This window comes from Hemiscyllium ocellatum, chromosome 9 (assembly GCF_020745735.1).
Source record: "Hemiscyllium ocellatum isolate sHemOce1 chromosome 9, sHemOce1.pat.X.cur, whole genome shotgun sequence".
NCBI classification, from domain to species: domain Eukaryota; kingdom Metazoa; phylum Chordata; class Chondrichthyes; order Orectolobiformes; family Hemiscylliidae; genus Hemiscyllium; species Hemiscyllium ocellatum.
In genome coordinates this window covers 75,312,411-75,340,256 of record NC_083409.1, presented here as the reverse complement: position 1 = coordinate 75,340,256, position 27,846 = coordinate 75,312,411, and positions in this window count along the sequence as shown.

Genomic DNA, 27,846 nt, shown 5'->3' with positions numbered 1-27,846 from the left:
AACTCCACACAGACAGTCATCCGAGGCTGGAATTGAACTTGGGTCCCTGGCGCTGTGAGGCATCAGAGCTAACCACTGAGCCACTGTGTCACCCCTTCATTAAACATAATTTCTCTTTCAGAAGTTTATGTTAACTCTGGCTGGTTACCGTAATTGCTTTAATAATGGCTTCAAACATGATTATGTAAGATGTCTTTTGCTGAGGTCTTTTTTCCAGGGTCGCGGAGTCTAAAATTAGAGGGTATAGGTGAAAGGGGAAAGATTTAAAAGGGACCTGAGGGAATTTATATATGGAGTGAGCTGCCAGAGGATGTGGTAGAGTTGGGTCCAATTATAGCATTTAAAAGATATTTGGATCGGGATGTTGGCCAAATGCAGACAAATGGGACTAGTTCAGTTTAGGAAACATGGTTGGCATGGACGAGTTGGGCCAGAGGGCCTGTCTCCCTGCTGTATGACTCTGATTCTATGACTCTATGATGTGAACCCAAGGCCCCAACTATACTTTCACGCAGAAGTAAAAGATCACATGACACTGTTTGGAGGACCAGGCAGAATTCTCCCAGTGTGTTAGGAAACATTTATTCCTGAATCAACATGAACAAAGACAAATTTTCTGCTTCTTTAGAAACATTACTGTGTGTGGGATCTTGTGGTCTGACTGTGTTCATTACTGCAACAATTCGCTTCAAAATCATTTTATTGGCTGTGGATCACTTTGGGAGTTCAATGAAACAAATTATAAAGTGCAGTTTTCCTGCAATATATTAGTGTTTTGTATCTGCTGCAATGAGTAGAATTTAAAAAAGGAAAAATCTGTTGCAAACATTAATTTGGGCATGGGTTCAAAGGACCAGTGCAGTACATTGATCACTTTGTTCAGAAGTAAACAGCGAAACAATTTGAGTGGCAGTGAACTAATCCAATAATGGCAATACATCCAGCATACTTTCCCATGCAAAAGATCAACTTAATTCAATTAAAGTCTTTTGAAAAAATGCTAATGTTTAAAAGTTAATTTCAAACATGTCAGGGAATTCCTGCTGTTATGGCTGTCCATTGGCATCTCAAACCTCATAGCTGCAGAGAGTGAAAGTAATCATGCTAAAGTTGAATTTAACTACTTCCTGATCAATTTTTAACATTCCTTCAAGTAACTTTAATTAACTGAGCCTGATCATTTTCATGGGAAAGTGTTTTGAATGGGGTTACTGGCAGTTCCAACAGGATAACAGCTGTTAACTAATCAACTGTTTAAATTCTCGATGCACTGCATAAGCTGCCCCTCCAAATGGCCAATCCATCATCCCAAATACTTTCCCACACAAAACAGTCCATCTCATTTCATTATTCAATTGAAAAATGTGTTAAAATTTATTGAAATTAATTACATGTTGAATCAACTTTTCAGACAATATTCATCTTCGTACAAGATTTGTCCTTCAACTCTGTTCCAACTGAGTGGTTTGTATTGTTTGGAAAAACTGATAACAAAAAATATATACTATGGGAGTTGAATTTAACTAAGGTATCCAAGGGTCACTTTAAGCAATAAATACTTTGTGTTTTCCTCCCAGTGGCGCCAAAATTGGATAGCCCCCAAAACAAACTTAGGGTATACTCTGGTTGCAGCAGGTTCTGGAAGTGATGGAGTAAAATGTCTTGTCAACATGAAGAGTGACAGGTCATTCTCATGGTAAAGAAGGCTTATAGGATGTTTTCCTTTTTGGGCAAGGTATTGAACACAAGTTTACGATGTTTGAACTATTTAAGTCACTGTTTAGGCCACAGCTGGAGATATAGAGTCATAGAGATGTACAGCATGGAAATCGATCCTTCGGTCCGACCCATCCATGCCGACCAGATATCCCAACCCAATCTAGTCCCACCTGCCAGCACCCAGCCCATATCCCTCCAAATCCTTCCACTTCATATATGCATCCAAATGTCTTTTAAATGTTGAAACGCTACCAGCCTCCACCACTTCCTCTGGCAGCTCATTCCATACGCATACCATCCTCTGCGTGAAAAAGTTGCCCCTTAGGTCTCTTATATCTTTCCCCTCTCACCCTAAACCTATGCCCTCTAGTTCTGAACTCCCCGACCCCAGGGAAAAGACTTTGCCTATTTATCCTATCCATGTCCCTTGTGATTTTGTAAACCTCGATAAGGTCACCCCTAAACCTCCAACGCTCCAGGGAAAACAGCCCCAACCTGTTCAGCCTCTCCCTTAGCTCAGATCCTCCAACCCTGGCAACATCCTTGTAAATCTTTTCTGAACCCTTTCAAGTTTAACAGCATCTTTCCGATAGAATTGCATGCAATATTCCTACAGTGGCCTAACCAAAGTCCTGTACTCAATATTCTGACCAATAAAGGAAAGCTTCTTCACTATCCTATCTTCCTGTGACCCCACCTTCAAGGAGCTATGAACCTGCACTCTGAGGTCTCTTTGTTCAGCAACACTCCCTAGGACCTTACCATTAAGTGTATAAGTCCTGCTAAGATTTACTTTCCCAAAATGCAGCATCTCGCATTTATCTGAATTAAACTCCATTGCGTGTACAGTTGTGGTCAACACATTACAGAAACGGTATAATCTCTAAATCCTAAGTGCAGCCACCATTGGTCAGACCTCTCCTCAAGCTAACACTTACTAACTCTCTCACTTATGAGGCATAAGGCCGATGTAAGCTTTTCTATCATGAGGTAGTAATTAATTCAAGTTAGTAACTTGGATTGGCAGTTTGGAAGTAAATTTTGAGTATAATAGTGGTAGTGACATGTTTATTATTTGGTAATCTCCATAATACAGGGAGTTGGGAGGAACCACAGAATTGTCTGTGTTGCTCTTTGTCTCTCTTTCCCTCCTATACATACACATTGGCAACGTTAGACATTAAGAGACACACAGAGACTCAAAATCCAACAGTTAACCCATACTGGTAAAAACAATTCTGGATTAGTGGTGCTGGAAGAGCACAGCAGTTCAGGCAGCATCCAAGGACCATAAGACCATAAGACATAGGAGTGGAAGTAAGGCCATTCAGCCCATCCAGTCCATTCCGCCATTCAATCATGGCTGATGGGCATTTCAACTCCACTTACCAGCATCCTCCGCGTAGCCCTTAATTCCTTGTGACATCAAGAATTTATCAATCTCCGCCTTGAAGACATTTAGCGTCCCGGCCTCCACTGCACTCTGCGGCAATGATTTCCACAGGCCCACCACTCTCTGGCTGAAGAAATGTCTCCACATTTCTGTTCTGAATTGACCCCCTCTAATTCTAAGGCTGTGTCCACGGGTCCTAGTCTCCTCGCCTAATGGAAACAATTTCCTAGCGTCCACCCTTTCCAAGCCATGTATTATCTTGTAAGTTTCTATTAAATCTCCCTTAATCTTCTAAACTCCAATGAATACAATCCCAGGATCCTCAGCCGTTCCTCGTATGTTAGACCAAGGAGCAGCGAAATCGACGTTTCGGCAAAAGCCCTTCGTCAGGAATAAAGGCAGAAAGCTTGAAGCGTGGAGAGATAAGCTAGAGGAGGGTGGGGGTGGGGAAAAAGTAGCATAGAGTACAATAGGTGAGTGGGGGAGGGGATGAAGGTGATAGGTCAGGGAGGAGAGGGTGGAGTGGATAGGTGGAAAAGGAGATAGACAGGTAGGACAAGTCCGGAAAGTCATGGGGACAGTGTTGAGCTGGAAGTTAACCCATACTGCTTACACAAAAGCAAACCAATGCAAATGCTGTAAATCTGAAATTAAAAAAATAAAATGCTAGAAATACTCCACAATTCAGCTACTTGGAAAGTTAACTTGGTTTCTCTCTCCAAAGAAACTATCTGGTAAAAATGGTGGAGGCAGCAGGTTAGCAGGTACTCAGGTTCCCAGCACATCTGCTTCCTCTCACAAGACTGAGATCATCGCTTTTTTTAAATTTAGTTTCCTTTATTTAACTTCTGAATCAAATTCAGTTTTTCTCCTTTCTGTGGTGATGGAGAAAGGTTAGGGGAGCTGTTGAAAGGTGGATCTGGAATATTCCTCATGGCTACGGTGGTGGCGGCTTGTACAGCCACTTCAGTGTCGATGGATTGGAGTTAGTTCTTTTCCCTTGGTGTTTCGCGGCAGCATCTGCAGTGGAGTGAATGATCCTTGGTCATTGGAGTTAATTTGGATGGTCAATCCATTCTCGGAAGTTGAGATAGGCCTGGTCTTCGAGATTTGGCACTATCTCCTGGCTATCAGCAACAATGAAGCAGCTTTGGCAGAGGCATAATCCTGGATCAGGTCAGCGGCAGAGCGGGCTGCTTAGCATGCCTCCTCCTTGGTGCTATGGCCTCAGAGACAGCTTTGATAGCTGTGGAGTAAGATGGGACCCAGAGACACTTATAAAATCAAGAAGCTATAGTTGGAGCTAAGAATGAAATTTAACTTTGTGCGCATTCATTTTAATCATAATTTATGTAATTAAAATGATGCTGGATTAATTATGGCAATTTATACACACTTTCTTGTATTTTTCATGAATACGTGTAACAATAAATTATGATACTTACTGTACTATACCTTTAAGGGGACGTAGTGATGTAGGTAACATTACTGAACCAGTCATCCAGATCCCCAGGTTAATGTTCTCTGGACAAAAGTTCAAATTCCACTGTGGCATATAGTGACAATTCAATTCAGTTAAAAAAAAACTGGAATTAAAAATAGCCTAATTGGGGTTATGTAACCATCCTTGTAAAGACCAGTCTGGTTCACCATGGGAAGCCTGTCATTGTTACTTTGTCTGGCCTACTTGTGACTCCAAATGCCAGTCATGTGGCTGATGCTCAACTGTCCTGTGAAATGGCCCAAGCAAGCTATTCAGATCAAAGGATATTTAGGGATTATCACAATAACATAGTGTGAATGAAAAATATAAATTGTTCTCTGTAACTATGCATTTTCCATTAATATTGCATACTGTTTACTACTAGGTAGTTATGGAGAACTAAACTTGGAAGTAAACTTTGATTAGAATAGTGGCAGTGACATGTTTATTATTTGGTAACATACTTGGAGTGTTAGATGAATCGCGCTACAAAAAAACTGTATTTTATTTATAAAAGTACACTACTGTTACTACATTTTATCTGCAGAGTAGGGTAGAGGATCTGCAAAGTAGCGAGAGTGCTTGGAAATGGAGAGAGGGTTGGAAAGGGGAGACAGAAGCAGCAAAGGTAATTAAGGTGCTACAAAAGGGAATGCATTTTTAAAACTTTTAGCAAAGGAATACTCAGCTAATTGGGATCCATGAGCACTGAAGTAATTAATGTCTTGCAACTGAATGTGGAGTCTTTAGATGTAGGTGGTTGCATGGAAAATTTAGTGGATGCAATTGCAATGAACACTCTGTCAATTGGATAATTTAATTTTGAACAGTTTTATTTCATAAACTTTACTTTTATGTGTTATCACATTACAGATCATCTCACCAACTGGGAATTACTTGAGCTGTTAAGAAAAGGCTCTGTATTTGTGGTGGGAGATTGTGATCTCAAATCCTGCAGAAGCGCAGAGCTTACTTTGAATCCATGTGCTTCATAGTAGTGCATGGTATCTGGGGGAAGCCGAATTATGTTCTCTTTTTACACAGCAGTGTTCCATATTCTGTGATTTGACTGCACAGCAACATAGACAGCCACTTTGACAGTGTAAGGAAAGTCTGAAGTGATGGTGCCATATGGGTAGCTTGCCAGAGTTATATGGGAAGGGTGCCAAGGAACTCATTGAGTGTTTAGGATAGGGAACAGGGTGTGTGCTCCAGCATGGAGTGGTGGAATGTTATGTCCTGGGGAAGTGGGAAAGAGATATCAGCTCTAGCAGTAGCATGCTGTCGGGTCCTGTTGGAGAGGTTTGGGGGTGGGGGGAGGGTGTAACGTTTGCAGTGTGGTTAAAGAGGAGGTTATTAGGATCTGGTGAGGTGTAACACTGTGTCAGGATCTGGTGACTGGAGGAGTGGAGGGAGTTGTATTTTATGGGCTGGGTTAAGTTGGGGGCAGTGTCTGTATAATAGTTACCCAGAAGTTTCGGTTTTAAAATAAACAGAATCAGAAAGTACTGGAGAAGCTGAGCAGGATCTGTACAGAGAAAACAGCGTTAATGTTTCAAGTCTCGTGACCCTTAGGTTTATGTTTGTTTCAGAATTCCAGCATCTGCAGTTCTTTGCTTTGTTTGAATCCAGGTTTTAATTGTCTTGCTATTTCTGGGTAATTTAGCTGCAGTGGAACGCTCCAAATTCTCTAATTTAAATGGATACTTTTGAAGGAATCCAGAACCAATTGTCCATTGTTAACTATAATTTTCTGAGCAATTCCTTTGGAGTTTGCTGTGTTAGGGGTTCTATAGGGTTCTGAAATGCAACTACCTTGTACACAGCAGAAACAATTATCTGGCCTTGGAAAATCCAGGTTTACATTATCCAGAGACAAACATGCAACCATTTAACTTGGCCTTCACCACTCCACAAAATGAATGTTTAGGGTGGTGACTTTTCATGCATAGTCTGCCAATTAGTTTTTTTTAAAAGCATGTTGCTAACTTACACCTATTGTTTTTTAGGCAGAAGTGAAGACTGCAAGTGCTGGAAATCAGAGTCTAGATTAGAGTGGCGCTGGAAATGCAAAGCAGGTCAGGCAGCATCCAAGGAGCAGGAAAACCGACATTTCGGGCAAAAGCCCTTGCTTCAGTCCTGATGAAGGGCTTTTGCCCGAAACATCAATGTTCCTGCTCCTTGGACGCTGCCTGACCTGTTGTTTTGCACCAATTTAAATGCAGTGGAGTCTCAGAAATTAAGGTTTTCTTGTGGTTTCTGATTTTTAATCTAATTGAGCTTTGATAATTATTGAAGATGTTGATGAATTCCTCTAATTCTGTGTCAGTGAGAGGCTAAAGCCCCCCATATGTCAACACAAGTACAGAAGGTATTGTTACGGTGTGACTGCACCACCTAATGAAGGAGCCAGTCGGAATGAAAGAAGAGCCCATGGAAACCAAAAGGTATCTCCTGAAATTTGAAAAGCAGCCTTTCTTAAAATCTAAAGTTGAGTCTTCAGAAAAGCTTAACAGAGGTAAGGCAAGAGGTTACAAAAGTAGATAAAAAGGCAGAGATTAAGTTTACATATCTACGAGTGTGCAGAAGAATGGGTGAATTGTTTGCACCAATAGAAATAAATGTGCATAATCTGATAGACATTATAGAGCCGCTGTTTCAAGATTCTCAAGCCTGCCCTTGAATATTGAAGGTCATTTGATATTTCAAGAAGACAGGAAGCTAGAAAAACTCTACAGGATAGTCCTGTTAATAAATAATGTTATAATAAAGGACCTTACTGAGAAATGTCTTAGTTTGAAAATGCAAGATGTAGAATCAGTTTAGGTAAAGATAGGAAATGGGAAAAGTATGAGTTCTCTTGTGGAAGTCGTTTATGGACCACCCTAATAGTAGTTGGGCTGCAGGACAGAATCATAGATCCCGACAGTGCAGATAGAGGCCATTCAACCCATTGAGTCTGCACTGACCCTCTGAAGAGGATCCCAAATCCCCATAACCACTCATTTTACCATGTTTAACCCTGGACACTAAATATGCAATTTAGCATGGCTAATCCACCTAATTTGCGCATCTTTGGACAGTGGGAGGAAACCAGAGCACGCAGAGGAAGCCGTGCATACATGAGGAGAATGTGAAAACTCTACACAGCTACCCAAGTTTGGAATGGAACCCCACTCCCTGGTGCTGAGAGATAATAGTGCTGACTACTGACCCACCATGACACCACTGAATACACAGGAAGGAATAAATAGAGCATGGAAAATTTCCACAATAATCATGAGTCATTTTTGCAAGGTTTGTGAAGGTTTGTAGCTCAGGTTGAGGTTTAGGATGTAGGTTTGCTTGCTGAGCTGTAGGTTGGATATCCAAACGTTTCATTACCTGGCTAGATAACATCATCAGTGGCGACATCCACCCCCTGTGCTGCAGTGTGTGGTGGCTAATTGGAATAGTGTTCTGATGCAGCTTTGTTTGTGTGTGTTGGGATGGTTGCTGGTGTAGTTAAGTATTTGGTCAGTGTTTGTTGGTTTTCTGTATACGCAGGTTTGTAGTTCTCCGTTGTCCTTTCTTTCGACTGTGACGTCCAGGAATGTGAGTTTGTTGTCGGTTTCTTCCTCCTTGGTGAACTTTATACCTGTGAGGGTGTTGTTGATGATGTTAAATGTTTCTTCTAACTTGTGTCATCTACATAGTGGACCCAGATCTTTGGTTTGATGGTTGGTAGGGCTGTTTGTACTAGACCACCACTTCGACTGGGACAACACATCTATCGTGGGACAGGCTAAGCAAAGACATGCCAGAGAATTCCTAGAGGCCTGGCACTCCAACCACAACACCATATACAAACACATAGATCTAGATACCATCTATCAACACCTCAGAAAACGGACAGGAAGTGACATCACCACAAAGCCCAGAACCCCATCCTGGAGAAAGATATAAATAGAAAGCAGGAGACAACGGCTTCGTTTCACTTGGAGGTCTCCAGTGGTGATGTTACCTAGCCAGGTAATGAAACGTCTGGATATCAAACCTACAGCTCAGCGAGCAAACCTACACCCTAAATCATGAGTCAGTTTAATTTCTTTGTAGACTGGGTAAATTAGATTGGTGTAGGTATCCTAAGTTAATTGAAGGTATTCAGGACAATTTCTTAGAGTAGTACATTCTAGAATCCAACCAGGAAGCAGGCTATTTTAGATGTGGGAATGAGCAGTGTATTGGGGGATGAATCAATATCCTCATGGTAAAGGAGTCTTACGATGACAGCAATCATAAAATGATAGAATTTCATGTACACTTTGAAGGGGGGAAATGTGGGTCCGAGACAAGTGTGTTAAACTTGAACAAGTAAATTATAGGGTAAGAAAGAGAGCTAACTAAAATTAGTTGGAAAACTAAGTAAAAAGAACTAGCAATGAAGTGACAGACTTTTACGGAGACATTTAATAGTGTTCAGCAAAGATTTATCCCAGTGGAAAAGAAAGACTCTTCAAAAAGGTTGCATCAGCTGTGTTAAAAATAGTTAAGACTAGTATTGAAATGTAACAAACAATAAACAAATCTGCAGAGATGAGTAGTAGGCCAGAGGGGATACCAAACTTTATGAATCAACAAAGAATGACACTAAAAATAAAGAAAAACAGAATAGCATACAAAAGAGAGCTAACTAGTAATACAAAAACTAGATAGTAAGAGCTTTACAAGTATTGAAAGAGGAAAATAACAATTATAACCAATGCTGGTCTTCTGGAAAGTGAGTATGGGAAATTGATAATCGACAGCAAGCAAATGCCATAGGCTTTAAGTCGTTTAACTTGTGTCTGTTTTCACTGTGCAAGACTCAGAAAACCTCCCATAGAGACTTAAAATCAAGAGGTGAAAAAAGACGAGGGACTTAAAACAATCACCATCACCAAGGAATAGGTGCTGAGCAAACTATTAATCTTAAATACCAACAGCTTCCCAGGACATGATAGCCAACATCCAAGTATCTTAAAAGCAGTTACAAAAGAAGGTATCATCAAGGCATTGGTTATAATTCTCCAAAATTGCTGAGGTTCAGGAAAGCTCCTAGCAGATTGGAAAATAGTAAATGTAACACCCTTCTTCAAGGAAGGAAGGAGACTGGAAATGAGAGGAGGGTTAGCCTGACATCAGAAGGGAATTGTTAGAATCATTAGTTAAGCAGTTATGGTAAAGAATTACAAAAATCATAATGAGATGTTGTTGCAAAAGTAACCCTGCTGAGTAAAAGGGGAGCAATAGGTTCAGACATTTGCTGCATGTTCTTGGCTGAGGAGCCAGTGGTGCAAAGATACCATCTGTGGAATTCTGATGCAAAGCCTCAAAGTCAGATTCCTCTCTCAATATAAGAATACCCTCGAGACGTGGATCACTAGTTGGCCTGGGGTAACAAACTCTGGTTGGTGTGTAGTGCCACTTGATTCAGGGTTGGAGTGCATATATACATATGGACTCTGTCTCACTCCTATTAATACACAGCATGTTTGTGGGGAACCTGATGATAAATTACTTATAGATCACCTTATTCTGGCTTAGGGTTTTATATGTAGCAGAGCAGCTACCTCATTGCAATCAATTGATTTTTTAAAAATATATTCATGGTTCAACTCATTGTTCGACAACACCTGGATGTTCTCAGTCCCTGAAAGTATGTTTGCAGATCAATCAGGTAGTCAAGAAGGCAAACTGATATCTTACTACAATTATATCAGCCACTCTTGGCATATTGTGTGCAGTTTTGGTCTCCTTATCTGGGAAGGATGTTCGTGCAATAGAGGGAGTACAATGATGGTTTACCCAATTGATTCCTGGAGTGACATATGAGGAGAGATTGAATCAGTTAGGGTGATATTTGCCGGAGTTTAGAAGAAAGAGGGTGGACCGTGGAGAAACCTGTAAAATCCATCAGGCCCACACAGGTTAAGAGGAGGAAAGATGTTCCTGATAGTAGAGTCCAGAACCAGGGGGTCATAGTTTAAGAATAAATAGTAAATCTTTTAGGATTGAGATAAGGAGAAATGTCTTCACCCAGAGAGTAGTAAATCTGTGGAATTCGCTACCACAGAAAGTGGTTGAGGTTAAAACATTATTTGTTTACAAGAAGGAGGCAGATATAGCTTTTGTGGCTAAATGAATCATGGGACATGGAGGAGGGTAAAATTAGAGTATTGAGCTTGATCAGCCGTGATCATATTGAATGGAAGACTAGACTTGGGTTGAATGGTCTACTCCTGATCCTATCTGCAATGTTTCAATGTTTCAATATTGGCATTGGGTGTGAATCCAGAGGAGCTTCACTGGGTTGATCCCAAGTATAGAGAAACTGTTATGAGGAGAGTTTGAGTAGGTTGGGTCTGAACTTATTAGAATTTAGAAGAATGGGAGGCGATCGTATTGAAGCATCCAGGATTACTCGATGACTTAACATGTTGGCTCAGTTGATTGAATAGCTGACTTGTGAAGCAGAGTAACACGAACAACACGGGTTCAGTTCCTGCACTGCCTGAAGTTACCATGAAGTACTCTTTCCTCAACCTCTCCCCTCATCTGAAGTGTAATGACCCTCCGGTTAAACCACCACCAGTTGTCTATTTGATGAGAGAGCAGCTCCACTCTCCTTTATCTCATCACAGATTTGACATGTCACATTGTTTCCTTTTGCTTTATGATAATTCTGCCATTTACAATTGTAAATGGTTTTCAAATAGGCCCTAGATAAGATATTTATGCTTATATATTATGAAATGTGTAACACTGCAGGTAATACATGGTCCTCTGTTTCAATAATGTAGAAACTCCACACGGTCAGTCACCCAAGGCAGGAATCAAACCTGGATCCATGGTGCTGTGAGGCAGCAGTGCTAACCACTGAGCCACCTTGCCACCCCTGCTGGGCACATACTCCTCATTCCTGATGAAGGGCTTATGCACGAAACATCGATTCTCCTGCTCCTTGGATGCTGCCTGACCTGCTGCGCTTTTCCAGCAACACATTTTTCAGCCTAGATAAGATATGTATACTACATAAGATATGAGCACATGGTGTAGAGGTTCATGTATTGGCATGGATAATGGATCGGTTAGCTAACTAGACAGTAAGGATTAATGGGTCTTTTTCATGTTGGCAAATTGTATCTGATGTGTGGGAGGAGTCAATGTGGCTAATATTTAAAGTCTATGATTTCAATGAAGGAACAAAATATATGGTCACTAAACTTGTTAATAACACCAAGATGAGTAGAAAATTAAGTTTTCAAGAGGAGGCAAACAGTCTACAAAGGAATATAGGTTGGTTAAGTGTGTGCGCAGATGGACTATATTGTGAAAAAGTAAGACCATAAGACATAGAGTGGTAGAGTCATAGAGATGTACAGCATGGAAACAGATACTCGGTACAACCCGTCCATGCTGACCAGATATCCCAACCCAATCTAGTCCCACCTGCCATCACCCGGCCCATATCCCTCCAAACCCTTCCTATTCATATACCTATCCAAATGCCTTTTAAATGTTGCAATTGTACCTGTCTCCACCACTTCCTCTGGCAGCTCATTCCATACACATGCCACCCGTGTAAAAGTTGCCCCTTAGGTCTCTTTTATACCTTTCCTCTCTCACCCTAAACCCTCTAGTTCTGGACTCCCCAACCCCAGAGAAAAGACTTTGTCTATTTATCTTATCCATGCCCCTCATGATTTTGTAAACCTCTATAAGGTCACCCCTCAACCTCCGACGCTCCAGGGAAAACAGCCCCAGCTGTTCAGCCTCTCCCTATAGCTCAAATTCTCCAACTCTGGCATCATCCTTGTAAATCTTTTCTGAACCCTTTCAAGTTTCACAACATCTTTCCGATAGGAAAGAGACCAGAATTGCACGCAATATTCTAACAGTGGCCGAACCAATATCCTGTACAGCCACAACATGACCTCCCAACTCCTGTATTCAATACTCTGACCAATAAAGGAAAGCATACCAAAAGCCTTCTTCACTATCCTATCTACCCGCGACTCCACTTTCAAGGAGCTATGAACCCACACTCCAAGGTCTCTTTGTTCAGCAACACTCCCTAGGACCTTCCATTAAGTGTATAGGTCCTGCTAAGGTTTGCTTTCCCAAAATGCAGCACCTCGCATTTATCTGAATTAAACTCCAACTGTCACTTCTCAGCCCATTGGCCCATCTGGTCAAGATCCCATTGTAATCTGAGGTAACCTTCTTCGCTGTCCACTACACCTCCAATTTTGGTGTCATCTGCAAACTTACTAACTGTACCTCTTATGCTCGCATCCAAATAATTTATGTAAATGACAAAAAGTAGACCAGTACTGATCCTTGTGGCACTCCACTGGTCACAGGCCTCCAGTTTGAAAAACAACCCTCCACTGCCACCCTCTGTCTTCTATCTTTGAGCCAGTTTTGTATCCAAATGGCTAGTTCTCCCTGTATTCTGTGAGATCTAACCTTGCTCATCAGTCTCCCATGAGGAACCTTGTCGAACACCTTACTGAAGTCCATATAGATTACATCTACTGCTCTGCCCTCATCAATCCTCTTTGCTATTTCTTCAAAAAACTCAATCAAGTTTGTGAGACATGATTTCCCACGCACAAAGCCATGTTGACTATCCCTAATCATTCCTTGCCTTTCCAAATACATGTACATCCTGTCCCTCAGGATTCCTTCCAAAAACTTGCCCACCACCAACGTCAGGCTCACTGGCCTATAGTTCCCTGGCTTATCCTAATTGGAAGTGCGGCCATTGGCAATTTTCTGCTTTTTGATAAGCTGGATAAGAATGGAACCAGGAAATGCAGTCCCAACTAGTTGGTTGATGATGATATACATCTAAAGCCAGCCATGTCAAAGGCTGCAGACCAATCAAGAAGGTTGAGGAATTGTTTGCCTTTGTCATAGTCACAATGTGACATTTTTACTGTTATTCCTTTCATTGTACAATGTCACTACCATCATTGAATCTCCCACTGTTGATGTACTCAAGGTTACTATTATTTGGAAACTGAACTGGACTAGCCAAAGAAATACTGCCATTAGAAGAGCAGGTTAGAGATTAAGAATCTTGTAGTGACTGACTTGCCTTTGTCCCAGTCCAAGGCACAAGTCAGGAATATGATGGAGTACTCCCCATTTGTCTGGTTGGGTACAGCTCCAACAACACTCAAGAAACTTTGACATCATCCAGGAATAAGCACCCTGCTTGATCTGGCACTACCTCCACAGACACATTTGCTCGCTTCTACCATTGATGCAAAGTGTGCAAGATGTACTGCAGAAATTCACTAAGATTTCTTAGAAAGCACCTTCCAAACCCATGACCACTTCCATCTAGAAGGACCAGGCAGCAGATCCTGTAATTACTGTTAGCACCTGCAAATTCCACATTAAGCAACTCATTATTCTGACTTAGAAACATATTGTTGTTCCTTCAGTCAAACTCCTAGATCTCCCACCTTAACAATATTATGGGCGAATCTTCAATAACTAGTGGAGCAAGAAGGCAGATCACCATCACCTACTCAAGGGCAACTACGGTTGGGTAATAATTGGGCTGGTTAACAAATTCTTTATAGAATGAATGAATTGACAGAAAACATATTATTTGTGACGTATGAAAAAATTGTTTCAGCATAGCAGAAGGGATGAAAGCCTGATTGCAGGGATTTAAACTTTAAGGTATCAAAATGATGGGTTCACAATTGGTCTGTGACAATATGTTCAAGATCTTTGGAGAGGAGATGGAAGTTGGAATTGGGGCATAGTTATGGGAGTGATATTTCAAAAGGTAGGAGTAGAAGCAAGGCCATTCAGGCCATCGAGTCCACTCCGCCATTTAATCATGGCTGATGGATGTTTCAATTCCACTTACCCCCACTCTCCCCATTGCCCTTAATTCGTTGTGAGATCAAGAATTTATGAATCTCTGCCTTGAAGACACGCAACATCCTGGCCTCCACTGCGCCCTGTGGCAATGAATTCCACAGGCCCACCACTCTCTGGCTGAAGAAATATCTTCTCGTTTCTGTTCTAAATTGACCCCCTCTAATTTTAAGGCTGTGCCCATGGGTCCTAGTCTCCCTGCCTAACGGAAACAACATCCCAGCATCCACCCTTTCTAACCCATGCATTATCTTGTAAGTTTCTATTAGATGTCCCCTCAACATTCTAAACTCTAATGAATACAATCCCAGGATCCTCAGCTGATCATCATATGTTAGGCCTACCATTCCAGGGATCGTCCATGTGAATCTCCCCTGGATACGCTCCAGTGCCAGTATGTCCTTCCTGAAGTGTGGGGCTCAAAGTTGGACACAGTATTCTAAATGGAGCCTAACTAGAGCTTTAGAAATTCTCAGAAGTATGTCGCTGCTTTTATATTCCAACCCTTTTGAGAGAAATGACAATTAAATTCAGCTCAATGAGCCTGATGTGATTTGAACATGCAACCGTCTGATCTGGAGTCAGATGTACTGCCGTTGCAAATGAACTTGTCCAAATTTATGAGGAAGAATAGAAAAGCAGAACATTATTTTAAGACAAAAATTGTAGAATTCTCTGATGACAGATGTAGATTATCGGGGTATCCTGGTACATGAATCATTACAGGTCAGAATGCAGGTACAGCAAGTCTCAGTGAAGAATCCTGCCCGAAATGTCGACTGTCCTGCTCACCAGATGCTGCCTGATCTCCTGTGCTTTTGTCAGCACCACACAGATGCTGACTCCCCAGCATCTGCAGTCCTCACTTCTCCTACAGCAAGTAATTAGGAAGACAAGTGCAATGTTGGCATTTTTCTTTAACAAGGAGAATGGAATGTAAGACCAGGAAAATTTTACTGCAGCTGTACAGAACCTTGGTGAGGCCTCATCTGGAACAGTATGTTCAGCTCGGGCCTCTGTATTTGAAAAAGAACATCAACTGCAATAGAAGCAGTTCAAAGAACTTCACTCAACTCACTCCTGAAAAACATAGCTCATCCTGGCCCAATACCCATTGGAGTTTTGAAGAATGAGAGGTGAAATGATTGAGACATATAGGATTTGGACAGGACTGATGAGGTAGATTCTGGGAGGATGCTTCCTCTTCTAAGAAAGTCTGGAACTGGAGGACACCATTTAAGAATAAGAGATCTCCATTTAAGATGGAGATGAGGAGCATTTTTTTCACTCAAAGTCATTAGTCTGTGAAATTCTCTTTCCCAGGGTGGAGTGGATGCTGTGTCACTGAACTTATTCGGGGCTGAGTGAGATAGGTTTTCTTTTGTGGACAAAGGTTATAGGGAGCAGGCAAGAAGGTAGGGTTGAGACCATGATAAGATCAACCATGATCTTATCCAATGGCAAGACAGTTTCAAAGGGCTGAATGGCCTCCTCCTGTTCTGATGTTCTGTGTTACTATGTTCTGCATTGCCAGTATGAACAAAAATTGGCTCTTTGAGACAATTGGGATTGTTCAGGAAGTGCTTTGTAAGTTGCCCTCCTTACTTAAAGTCAGTATGACTCTTCAAAAGTCATAGGAGCATTCCAGCATTTTCTGCTTTAGTTAAAGACTTTGAAAAGGAGAATAGTTCAAAGCTATTTTTTTAAGTCAAACAAGACAATCTACTGATGTCAAGAACATCAGCACGTTCATTGTTTTGGATTATTACACAAAGATCAATTACTGTTGCTTTATCTTTCTGCTTGATGTGAAACAAAATAACTCAGCAATTTACATCTGCACTTAACCTCCATATATTTGATCAACATTCCTTTAAAAGGTATATGAACACATAAAATACTCGAATCCATGGGGTGCTATTCTGTGTCTGTTTTGGCCTTGCTGAGGCAGGAGACTGTGAGGTCAAGTCCCACTCCAGAGACCTGAGCATTCAGATTGACTTTCCATTGCAGTAATATTGAAGTTCTGCACTGTCAGAGATGCCACATTACAGGGACAATACCAAGCCAACACTCAAGTGGATATAAAAGATCCCATATCACTCTTTCAGAGAACAGCAGAAAGATAATGCCCATTGACCAGGACAACAATTATTTCACAAATAATATCTCTTTGAAGAAATCCCAGATATTTTGCTCTTAGTTGCTTGTGGGAGCTTCCTGTACATAAATTGGCTGCCATACTTCCTACATTTCAGTCCTTATTGCACTTCACAAATTCTTCATGGGTTAAAAAGCCCTTTGTATGTTCCATGAATGTGAAAAGCATTCTAAAAGGCAAACCTTTCTTTATATTGTCACACTCTTGGGCTTTACTGTCCAGTAATTGGATATTGGCAATATGGACACAACCTACTATGGCAGACGATCAAATAGTCTGACCCTATAGAAGCAATACCAATATTGAATCATGCTGATCAAGGACCAGTATTCCAAATCTTTGGAAGGTAGTGGAAACATTTTTGTGTGGATTTTCTAGAGGCTGTGGTTTCAACCAGGGGTGTGTCTTGCAAGTTGACTCAAAGTGAGGTTTGCCCATATCAAACTAACAATAGCATCTGTTTGTTCGTTTACTCCACTAGGCAATTCTTGCACACAGTTACAGTCCGAACGAGGTTACCTTTGTACATTTTCAAGCTGTCAATGCCATGCACATATACTGAGGGATTATTTGAACACTTTCTGCAAATCGATGAACAGCAGACAAAGCAGGTTTGCTGCTTGGCACTCCTCCATTTTTGCTGCCATGCAAGATAAGCGCTATTTTGATACTCAGGCTTCAGTCTCAGCATTTGCAGTAAGTGCCCACATTAAACCAGCACTCCAGTGGTTGGAGAAGTAGGGAATTTGATTGACACAAATTTGCAGAGATTACGTGCTGCACACTCCTCCCATTTGTAATTCAAAAGTGAAGTTGTGGTCTAAAATACAGAGTAGGATACTGAATTGTACACATAAAACTATTTTCATTCAGAAACAGGCAGCCCAATAACCAGTCAAATAGTCTCTCATTTAGATGGCCACAGTTAAAAGTGGCCCTAATTGTATCGAACTAGCTACTATTGAAGATCATACTGGATTTGAAATGTTAACTCTGCTTCTCTCTCCATGGATGCTACCAGACCTATAGAGTTTCTCCAGCATTTTCTGTGTTGTTTTCAGATTTCCAGAATCCACAGTATTTTGCTTTCAGTACCTGCTGCAGGCTTTTAAAACCAAGTCATAGAGTCCCGACAGAAATAGGTCATTTGATCTATCGAGTCTGCACTGACCCTCCAAAACGCATTGCACCTGGGTCCAGCCCCTTAACTTATACCTAAAATCCTGCATTTCCCATGGCTAATTCATCTAACCTGCACATCTTTGAACTGTGGAATGAAACTGCAACACCGGGTAGAAACTTATCCAGACACAGGGAGAACGTACAAACTCAGCATAGCTATCCAAAGTTGGAAGTGGACTTGGGTCCTTGGTATTGTGAGGCAGCAATGCTAACCATGGTGCTACCTGTTCAGACATGCTTTTACACATCTCTACGACAAGTGGGACATTAACTTGGACTTCATGGTCCAGAATTTGGGACCTCTGCACCTCAAGACCCCCAAACCAGTTATCTGTTGGTGCAAAGCACCCTCTTTAGAACAATGGGTGGAATTATGTGGGTTGCATTGAAGAGGAGTGAATGGGAAAATACCTATTCAGGATGTAAAAAAGACTCTGAAAACAGGGGAGATTCCTGACAGACAATTGTTCAACCCCAAACTTCTGGGTATCTCAGCAGAAAATTTCCTTTAAGATAACTTGTACACAAGAAATTTGGAACTTTGGCTTCAGGTCTCAGGCTTGTCAACATTGTTATGAAGATGTCTAGACAAACTAAGTTTGATGTTATTGTAGAATACAAGAGAAGGTGGCTTGGTATAAACCTATATATGGCCTCAAATGTGGCAAAGCATTAATCACACTAGCCAGCACATCACATATTCAGGTTTGTAGGCCATAATAAATTTCTCAGGAAATGAATTACATATTAAGCTCATTATTCAGTACGGTTTTATGTTGCTCTATCTAATATTAATGGCCAACAGGAGTTGGTTTCTTTAATATTGATAAAGGTCTATTAAATGCCTTGCAAAATGCAGGTCATCATTAAATCTGTTCCTGGTTCAACAAAAGCATTTGGCGTTAGACAAAAAAAACCAGAATATATATAAATATTTTTCCCATCGTTTTTGAAGTTATTCATAGAATTTACGAAGTTTTTATATGTGAGAATCACCAAATTCAGCGAGGTGGTGATGGGGGCCAGGAGTTTCCTACTTCATGTTTCAACAAAAAAAGCCCACAATTTCTCAAGAGGCATAGATTATCTTAACTGAAAAAGAGGCCTGTGCATAGCTAAGAGATTTTTTTCCTCTTCTCTTCTTCCCTTTACAGCAACTACTGAAGAGTAGATGTTAAGATCTCGGTGTCAATCACTGCTTCAGAATTATGTTGATAATCATGTTGACTGAATCAGATCAAGTGATTTGAGAATCCTCAACATGAGAAAATGAAAGCTTAAAGCAAGCAAATTATGTTTTAATATGTTACAAATAAAAAATTTTATTTCATTGTTAAAATTATTTAAATAAGAGTTGCAAAATAGGGTTTCACAAATCTCCTTATCATTTTCAACTTGCATATAAATGCTTTGGATTTGAAAAAAGTGCTAACATGTGAAAGTCATGCTGGAAAATCAAAGTTCATCAGAATCAATCATGTTATAACTCAACATTGCGATCCTCATTGGGGCACAGTGGGAAGGGGATGTCCAGAAACCTCCTTCTGCAAGGGGAGATCAGAAGAAGGAAACCTCTAAGTAAATTCATGGAGGCGTGGGAGGTGTTAGCAGAAAATAGGAAATTCCTTTCTTATCATTGAAAGCAGTCAAAGACCTCAAATACTTCAACAAAATTCCACCCAACCTCACACAAACAATGAAGCTGTTGTACTGTGACAAATTGGAATCATCCCAGTCTTATTTGTACAGGTTTGTGGTTATTTTGATGATTAGGTTGAAGGGAGAATCCTGTAAAGTGAAGAATTTGCAGTTGCCTGTGAAGTTTGTTTTAATCAAGTGTCTAGAAATTTGATCAAAGCGTGAACTTGACGTTGGGACAAGTTATTGGGAGCCCTTCACTCTGTTATGATCTCCCATTTGCAAGGCATTGGTATTAATTGCTTTGGTTTCTTAGATAACTTTGCTTTTTAGTAGAACGCAGTTTCAAATGTTCAGAGTCTTGAATGGACAAGATGCTCAAATTTATTAATAGAGACATAGAATACAAAACCAAGGAAGTTAGACTTATATAGAACATTGAGTCAACTCCAACTGGAATATGCACCCAGTTGTAGGCACCACACTTCAGGAAAGATGGGAAAACATCAGAGAATGTACAGAAAGGATCTGCAGAATGGTTACTGGGATAAGAAACTTCAGTTCTTTAGATAGAATAGTTTGGATTGTTTTCTTGGAGACCAGAAAGTTAAATCAAGATTTGATAGAACTTTGCAAAATCATGGTCCAGTAAAATTAGATCAGGAAGCAATATTCCCATTGGTGGAAGGAACCAAAAGAGACAGATTTAAGACAATTGACAAAGATACAATGGTGACTTGCAAAAAACCGCTGTCGTACTGTGTGTTTAGAATCTGAAATATGATGCTGCTGGTCTAATGGAGGCAGAGTTAGTTAAGACATTCAAGGCGGATTGGATTATTATCTGAAAAGGAAGAATACACAGGATTACAAGGAGAAAGTTAGCAGAATGCCTGCTCCTTGGAAGAGTCAGCACAGACATGACAGGCTGTCCTCCTTCCTTGCTGTGAAATTAAAAAAATCAAAAATACTGGAGAAACTCAGTAGTTTTGGCAGCATGCATTAAGAGAGAAACACTTAGAGTCCAGTATGACTGTTAAAAATTAAAAGGCTGGAAAATGTTTTTTTATACTGTTGACAGATGGAGAGGGAAAATGAGTAGAACAAATGGTGAGTATACCCAGCGTAAAACAATAATACTGATCATGATGGTAAAGGAGAGATAGATCTTAAAATAAGTGTAAGTGTTGGGTACAAAACAGAGAAAATGGATCTGTTCTGCTGAGATCAAAGCAAACAAGACACAGCTGGGGGAGGGTGGGGCATGTAAGGAAAACAGCTGACAGTTGTGGAACTCCCTGTTGAGTTCTAGAGACTGTAAAGTGCCCAAGCAAAAAATGAAGTGCTGTCTTTCAAGCTTGCCTTGAGCTTCATTGGGATACTGCAGCAGGCCATGCATGGAAATGATAAGATTGGAAGGAGATTTGTTGAAATAGCAAGTGACTGGAAGGTCGGGGTCATTCATCTTGACAAAGCAGAAGCGTCCTATGGTACGATCCCCAGTTAAGCAGCTGAATGCCTAACCCCTATTCTAGAATGCCCAATGACTCCTAGTTCCTAGAACATATTCAGTTTAGGAGCAGTTTTTTTTTAAGATGGCTACATTAGTTTCACATGTCCTGCCTCTATATCGGATGGATTAGCATTAAAGGGGAGGCAATGGCCTAGTGGTATTCTCATTAGATTGTTAATCTGTGAACTCAGCTAATCTTTGGGGCAAGAAACCTCAATTTGATTCCTGCCACAGCAAATGGCAGAATTTTAATTCAATCTGGAATTAAAAATCTACTAATGATCGTGAATCCATTGTAGATTGTCAGGAATGGTTTGCTAATGCCTTTTAGGAAAGGAAACTGCCATCCTTATCTGATTTGACCTACATGTGACCTCAGACCCACACTAATGTGATTGACTCTTAACTACCCTATGGGATGGGCAATATATACTGACCAAGCCAGCAACAAACTTATCCTGTGAATGATTTTTTAAAAAGATTAAATGTCCAAGAAAATGGACTACACAACAAAATCTGGATGCTTTAGTAATTTCGATCCAGAGTGTTTCATCTCATTGAGCACCTTATCCTAGAGATTTATGTCACCCATCTAATCATCAATTTGGAATCATTAGGTTTCCCCACTTGAACCAAGATGTGTACAACTGTAGCATGTGCTCTAAAACAAGCTCTTCCTTGGACAGATAGCTTCTCGTTAACAAGCAGTACATTTTTTGTATGAATATGGCAAAGTTCAAACATGCTATGAGCATTAGTGATGTATTTCCTAACATGCTTTGATGCCTCCAATCCTCCATGTTCAACCTCTAAACATGCATTCAGTTCTAAAATTACTGTTAAATAAATACATTTATTTCAGTATGTCAAACGTGGGATTGCATGAAGCTGAGTGCACCACTGTTTCAAAATACAAACTTGGTGATGATAAATAGTTAAAAATCTGAGAATGTGACAGGAGGACAAAAACGATTTCAACTGTAGTTTGAAGTAATTTGAAAGCAGACATTAAGGTTTCCAAATTGCAAGTAGCACATTTGTCTTTTCCTGATCTGCACAACTTTCAGATAAAGCCCTCAGCATGAGCCCAATAAAGTGGAGTCCTTGTGGCTCAGTGCTAGTATAGATACCTCTAAGCCAGGAGACCTGGGTTCATATCTCATAAGCTATTGGGGAGTGTAATAACATCTTTATAAAGGGTGGATCTGAAAACATATATTCAAAAAAATAGACTGGCAGAATCTGGATTAATAAAGCCCAATTATCCAACATAAATTTCTGTTCTAGTGTCACTAGCTGTAATGATGGGTGTGGGCTGAGAGCAATAATTCCCATCTATGTTGTCAGTGAAGCAGAGCTTCATAATGACAGGGTGGCAGTTCTGTACAAAATGTGATTACATGCTGTACTTTTCAGCAGTGCCACACAGGGGGAGGATGTAACTGAAAGACATCAGAAAGGAGCTAAGATTGTTCATGCTTCTCATTTAAGAAAAGTGGCATGTACATGTAGGCCACACTTTTCAAAAGTGGCAATGATCTACAGAGCTTTATGGTTTAAAGCTATATATCAATGGTCACTCCAACCACTTCACAGGCATGTGGGCTTATATGAGTGTCCATTACCAGGGTGGGAAAAAATTGTGGCTATAAGAGCTGCTCCTTTGTTTGAGGGATTTTAGATGTTGGAGGTGATTTCCTCGAATTCCAGGAGTAGCAATTACTGTTTTATAAGCTGTCGCATTGTTTTGGAATTTAGGGGAAAAGGATCAAAACAACAGCACTTTTAAATGGAGGAAGACAGACAAATGACAGTGACTACATGGTCAGTGAGGGAGAGAGAGAGAGAAAGAGAGAGAAATAAACCATACTGTTAATTGACACAGTTCCTACACAGTTGTTGTCTTTTCTGTTTGAGTTCATGTATCTCATGGTCAGGTTTCTGGTATTGAGATTGGCTCCAATACAATGAAGAGTACATCAGGTTCCAAGTGATCAATTGTGATAAGGGACTCTCTGGTCAGAGGCACAGACAGGCGTTTCTGTTGTCAGCGGTGAAAAATTAGAATGGTGTGTTGCCTCCCTGGTGCCAGGATCAAGGATATCTCAGAAAGGGTGCAGAATGTTCTCAAAGGAAAAAGGGACCAGCAGGAGGTCATTGTACACTTTTGAACGAATGACAGGAATGGAAAAAGATGAGATTATGAAGGGAGAATATAGAAAGTTAGGCAGGAATTTAAAAAGGAGGTCCTCGAGGATAGTAATATTCGGATTACTCCCAGTCCCACGAGCTAGTGAGGGTAGGAATAGGAGGATAGAGCAGATGAATAAATGAGTGAGAGCTGGCGCAGGGGAGCAGGGATCACATTTTTGGATCATTGGAATCTCATCTGGTGCAGAAGTGACCTGTACAAGAATAGGTTGCACCTGAATTGGAAGGAGACAAATATACTGGCAGGGATATTTGCTAGAGCTGCTCAGGAGAATTTGAACTAGTAAGATGGGCGGGGGACCCGGGGAAATAATGAGAAAAGAGATCAATCTGAGATTGGTACATTTGGGAAAGGGAGGCGAGCAGTCAGGGCAGGCAGGAACAATGCAGAGAACAAGGTAGGACTGATAAATTAAACTGCATATACTTCAATGCAAGAGGCCTAACAGAGAAGGCAGATGAACTCTGGGCATGGTTAGGAACATGGGACAGCGATGTGTGTGTGTGTGTGTGTGTGTGTGTGTGTGTAAGAGGGGAGGGGGAGTGGCGCTTTGGATAAGGCATAGCAGTACTGCTGTACTTAGGGACGATATTCCTGGGAATACACGCAGCCAAGTTATTTGGGTGGAACTGAGAAATACGAAAGGAATGATCACCTTATTGGAATTGTGTTTAGACTCCCTAATAGTCAACAGGAAATTAAGAAACAAATTTGTAAGGAGTTTTCAGTTATCTGTAAGAATAATAGGTGGTTATGACAGGGGATTTTAACTTTCCAGACAGAGTGGGACTGCCACACTTTTAAGGGTTTAGATGGAGAGGAATTTGTTAAGTGTGTACAAGACAATTTTCTGATTCAGTATGTGAATGCACCTACTAGAGAAGGTGCAAAACTTGATCTACTCTTGGGAAATAAGGCAGGGCAGGTGACTGAGGTATTAGTGGGGGAGCACTTTGGGGCCAGTAACCATAATTCTATTAGTTTTAAAATAGTGATGGGAAAGGATAGACCAGATCTTAAAATGGAGTTTTAAATTGGAGGAAGGCTAATTTTGATGGTATTAGGCATTCAAAAGCTGATTGGGGGCATGTGGTAGAAGTGGATGTTTGCAGGTAAAGGGATGGCTGGAAAATAGGAAGCCTTCAAAAATGAGAAAATGAGAGTTCAGAGACAATATGTTCCCGTAGGATGAAAGGTAAGGCTGGTAGATATAGGGAAAGCTGGATGACTAGAAAAATAGAGGTTTTTGGTTAGGAAAAAGAAGGAAGCACATGTCAGGTATAGACAGGAGAGATTGAATGAATCCTTAGAAGAGTATAAAGGCAGGATGAGTATACGTAAGAGGGAAATCAGGAGGGCAAAAAAAGGGACATGAGGTAGCTTTGGCAAATAGAGTGAAGGAGAATCCAAAGATATTTTATAAATACATTAAGGACAAACGAGGGATGGAATAGGGTCCCTCAAAGATCAGCAAGGCAGCCTATGTGTAGAGTTGCAGGAGATGGGAGAGATACTAAATGAATATTTTGCATCAGTGTTTACTGTGGAGAAGGACATGGAATATATAGGATGTAGGGAAATAGGTGGTGACATCTTGAAAAATGTCCATATTACAGAGGAGGTGGTGCTGGATGTCTTGAAATGCATAAAAGTGGATAAATCCCCAGGACCTGATCAGGTGTACTCTTGAACTCTGTGGGAAGCCAGTGAAGTGATTGCTGTGCTCCTTGCTGTGATATTTGGATCATCGATAGTCACAGATGACGTGGTGGAAGACTGGAGGTTGACTAACATAGTGCCACTGCTTCAAAAAGGTGGTAAGGAGAAGCCAGGAATTATAGACAGGTGAGTGTGACAACAGAGGTGGGCAAGTTCTTGGAAGGAATCCTGAGGGACAGGATGTACATGTATTTGGAAAGGCAAAGACTGATTAGGGATAGTCAGCATGGCTTTGTGCATGGGAAATCATGTCTCACTAAGTTAATTGAGATTTTGAAGTAGTAACAACAAAGATTGATGAGGGCAGAGCAGTAGATGTGATCTATCTGGACTTCAGTAAGGCGTTCAATAAGGTTCCTCATGGGAGATTGGTGAAACAAGGTTATATCTCGTGGAATACAGGGAGAACTAGCCATTTAGATAGAGAACAGGTTTAAAGGCAGAAGACAGAGGGTAGTGGTGAAAAGTTGTTTTTCAGACTGGAGGCCTGTGACCACAAGAATCGGAGCTGGGTCCTATACTTTTCATCATTTACATAAATGATTTGGTTGTGAACATAGAAAGTATAGTTAGTAAGTTTGCTGATGACACCAAAATTGGAGATATAATGGACAGCAAAGAAGGTTACCTCAGAGTACAACAGGATCTTGATCAAATGGGCCAATGGGCTAAGGAGTGGTAAATGGAATTTAATTTAGATGAATGTGATGTGTTGCATTTTGGAAAAGCAAATCGGAACAGGACTTATACACTTAATGGGAAGGTCCTGGGGAGTGTTGCTGAACAAAGATACCTTGGAATGCAAGTTCATAGCTCTTTGAAAGTAAAATCACAAGTAGATAGGATAGTGAAGATGATATTTGGTATGCTTTCCTTTATTGGTTAGATCATTAAGTGTAGAAGTTGAGAGGTCATGTTGCGGCTGTACAGGACATTGGTTTGGCTACTTTTGGAATGTTGCACGCACTTCTGGTCTCCTTCCTATCGACCTGTTCCGATTTGCTTTTCCAAAAAGCAACACATCACATTCATATAAATTAAACTCCACTTACCACTCCTTAGCCCATTGGCCCATCTGATCAAGATCCTGTTGTACTCCTGTGAAACTTGAAAGGGTTCAGAAAAGAGTTACAAGGATGTTGCCAAGGTTGGAGGATTTGAGCTATCGGGAGAGGCTGAACAGGCTGGGGCTATTTTCCCTGGAGCGTCGGAGGCTGAGGGATGATCTGATAGAGGTGTATAAAATCATGAGGGACATGGTTAGCATAACTACACAAGGTCTTTTCCCTGGGGTCAGGGAGTCCCGAATTAGAGGGCATAGGTTTAGAGTGAAAGGGGAAAGATATAAAAGGGACCTAAGGGGCAACATTTTTACATAGAGGGTGATGCATGTGTAGAATGAATTGTCAGAGGAAGTGGCGGAGGCTGTAACAATTACAGCATTTAAAAAGACACCTGAATGGGCCTAAATAGGAAGGGTTTAGAGGAATATGGATGAAGTGCTGGCAAATGGAACTAGATTAGCTTATCTGGTTGTCATGGATGAGTTGGACCGAAGGGTTTGTTTCCATGCTGTACATCTCTCTGACTGTTTATTAAAATTTACACAAAACAGAAATGAAGGATTTTTGTGCATGCATGAACAATCTCTTTGCACTGATACCTGAGGGGTGGGGGAAGGATTTTAACTTACTTCAATGAGTGTTACAATTGAATGACTTTTTATTCTGCTCTTAAACTGCCTGGTGGTAATTTCAATGTCTGTGGTATGGGTGGCTTAGTATTCTGCTGAGGTCAGAGTGTTGCTGAAGTGTCCATAAACTGTCCTCATACTGCTCAGAAAGGCCTTCTGGTCAGGTTTAATATTCACAATTGTCACCGATAAATCTAAGAACCTGCCATGCACCAGAAGCCAAATTAAAAGCATTTTCTTAATGGGGAAGAGCAAGAGTATATAGTCAGCATCTCCGTGACCCTGAATGCAGCCTCATGTTTAACTGTGGGCGGCTTGTTACTCTTGCTGCGGGAGGGTAGCTGGTTGGCAGGATGTTCATGATGCTTGCATAGTCACCATGGAGACCTTTTTTCATGGACAGGAAGTTCGACGGCTTTCTCTGATAAAAACAACAAAGAACAATACAGTACAGGAATAGGCCCTTTGGCCCTCCAAGCCTGTGCTGATTTTTATTCCCTGAATGACTCTGACAAATTCTGCCTGATCCAAGCTCTTAGCATATAGTTAGTCCTATTCCTGATATCTCCCCACATTGCTTTACTGCATGAGGCCCCTGATGTATCCTCCCTCAATACACCTGGTGAGATACTCCTTTACCAGTAATGCAACTCCCCTACCCCTTTAGCTGTCTTTCTATCACATATGAAACATCTAAATTCTGGGACATTTAGCTGCCAGTCCTGTCCCTCTTTCAGCTAAGTTTTCATAATCGCAATACTGTCATGGTTCCAAGTACTAACCAAAGTTCATCTCCCTTCCCTAGTATACATCTCACATTGACTTTCTGCTAGGGAATTACAAGCTATGCTTGAATCAGCATTAAACACTTCAGGAATAGCACAGCCAAATGCAACGTAAAGCCTCACATTCCCCTTCTGATGATCCAAGTTCTCTTCACCAGTCATGATGTTTTTTCTAGGACTGCGCTCATTTCTACTTTGGACTGTTGCTTTGGTCTTCCAGATATTTACTGAATTTTGCAAATCCATGAACCTTATCCTTTGCCATTAAGGCAAAATCATGGAAGTCTCAGCTTAACGAATGACCATCTTCCTGCATGCAGAGCGCTCAGAAAAACTGAAGAAAATCATAGCCCCCTCCCCAAGCCAGCAAATGAGCACTCATTACAATGGCACCATCTTTTTGCATTCCCACATTTCTCATTGA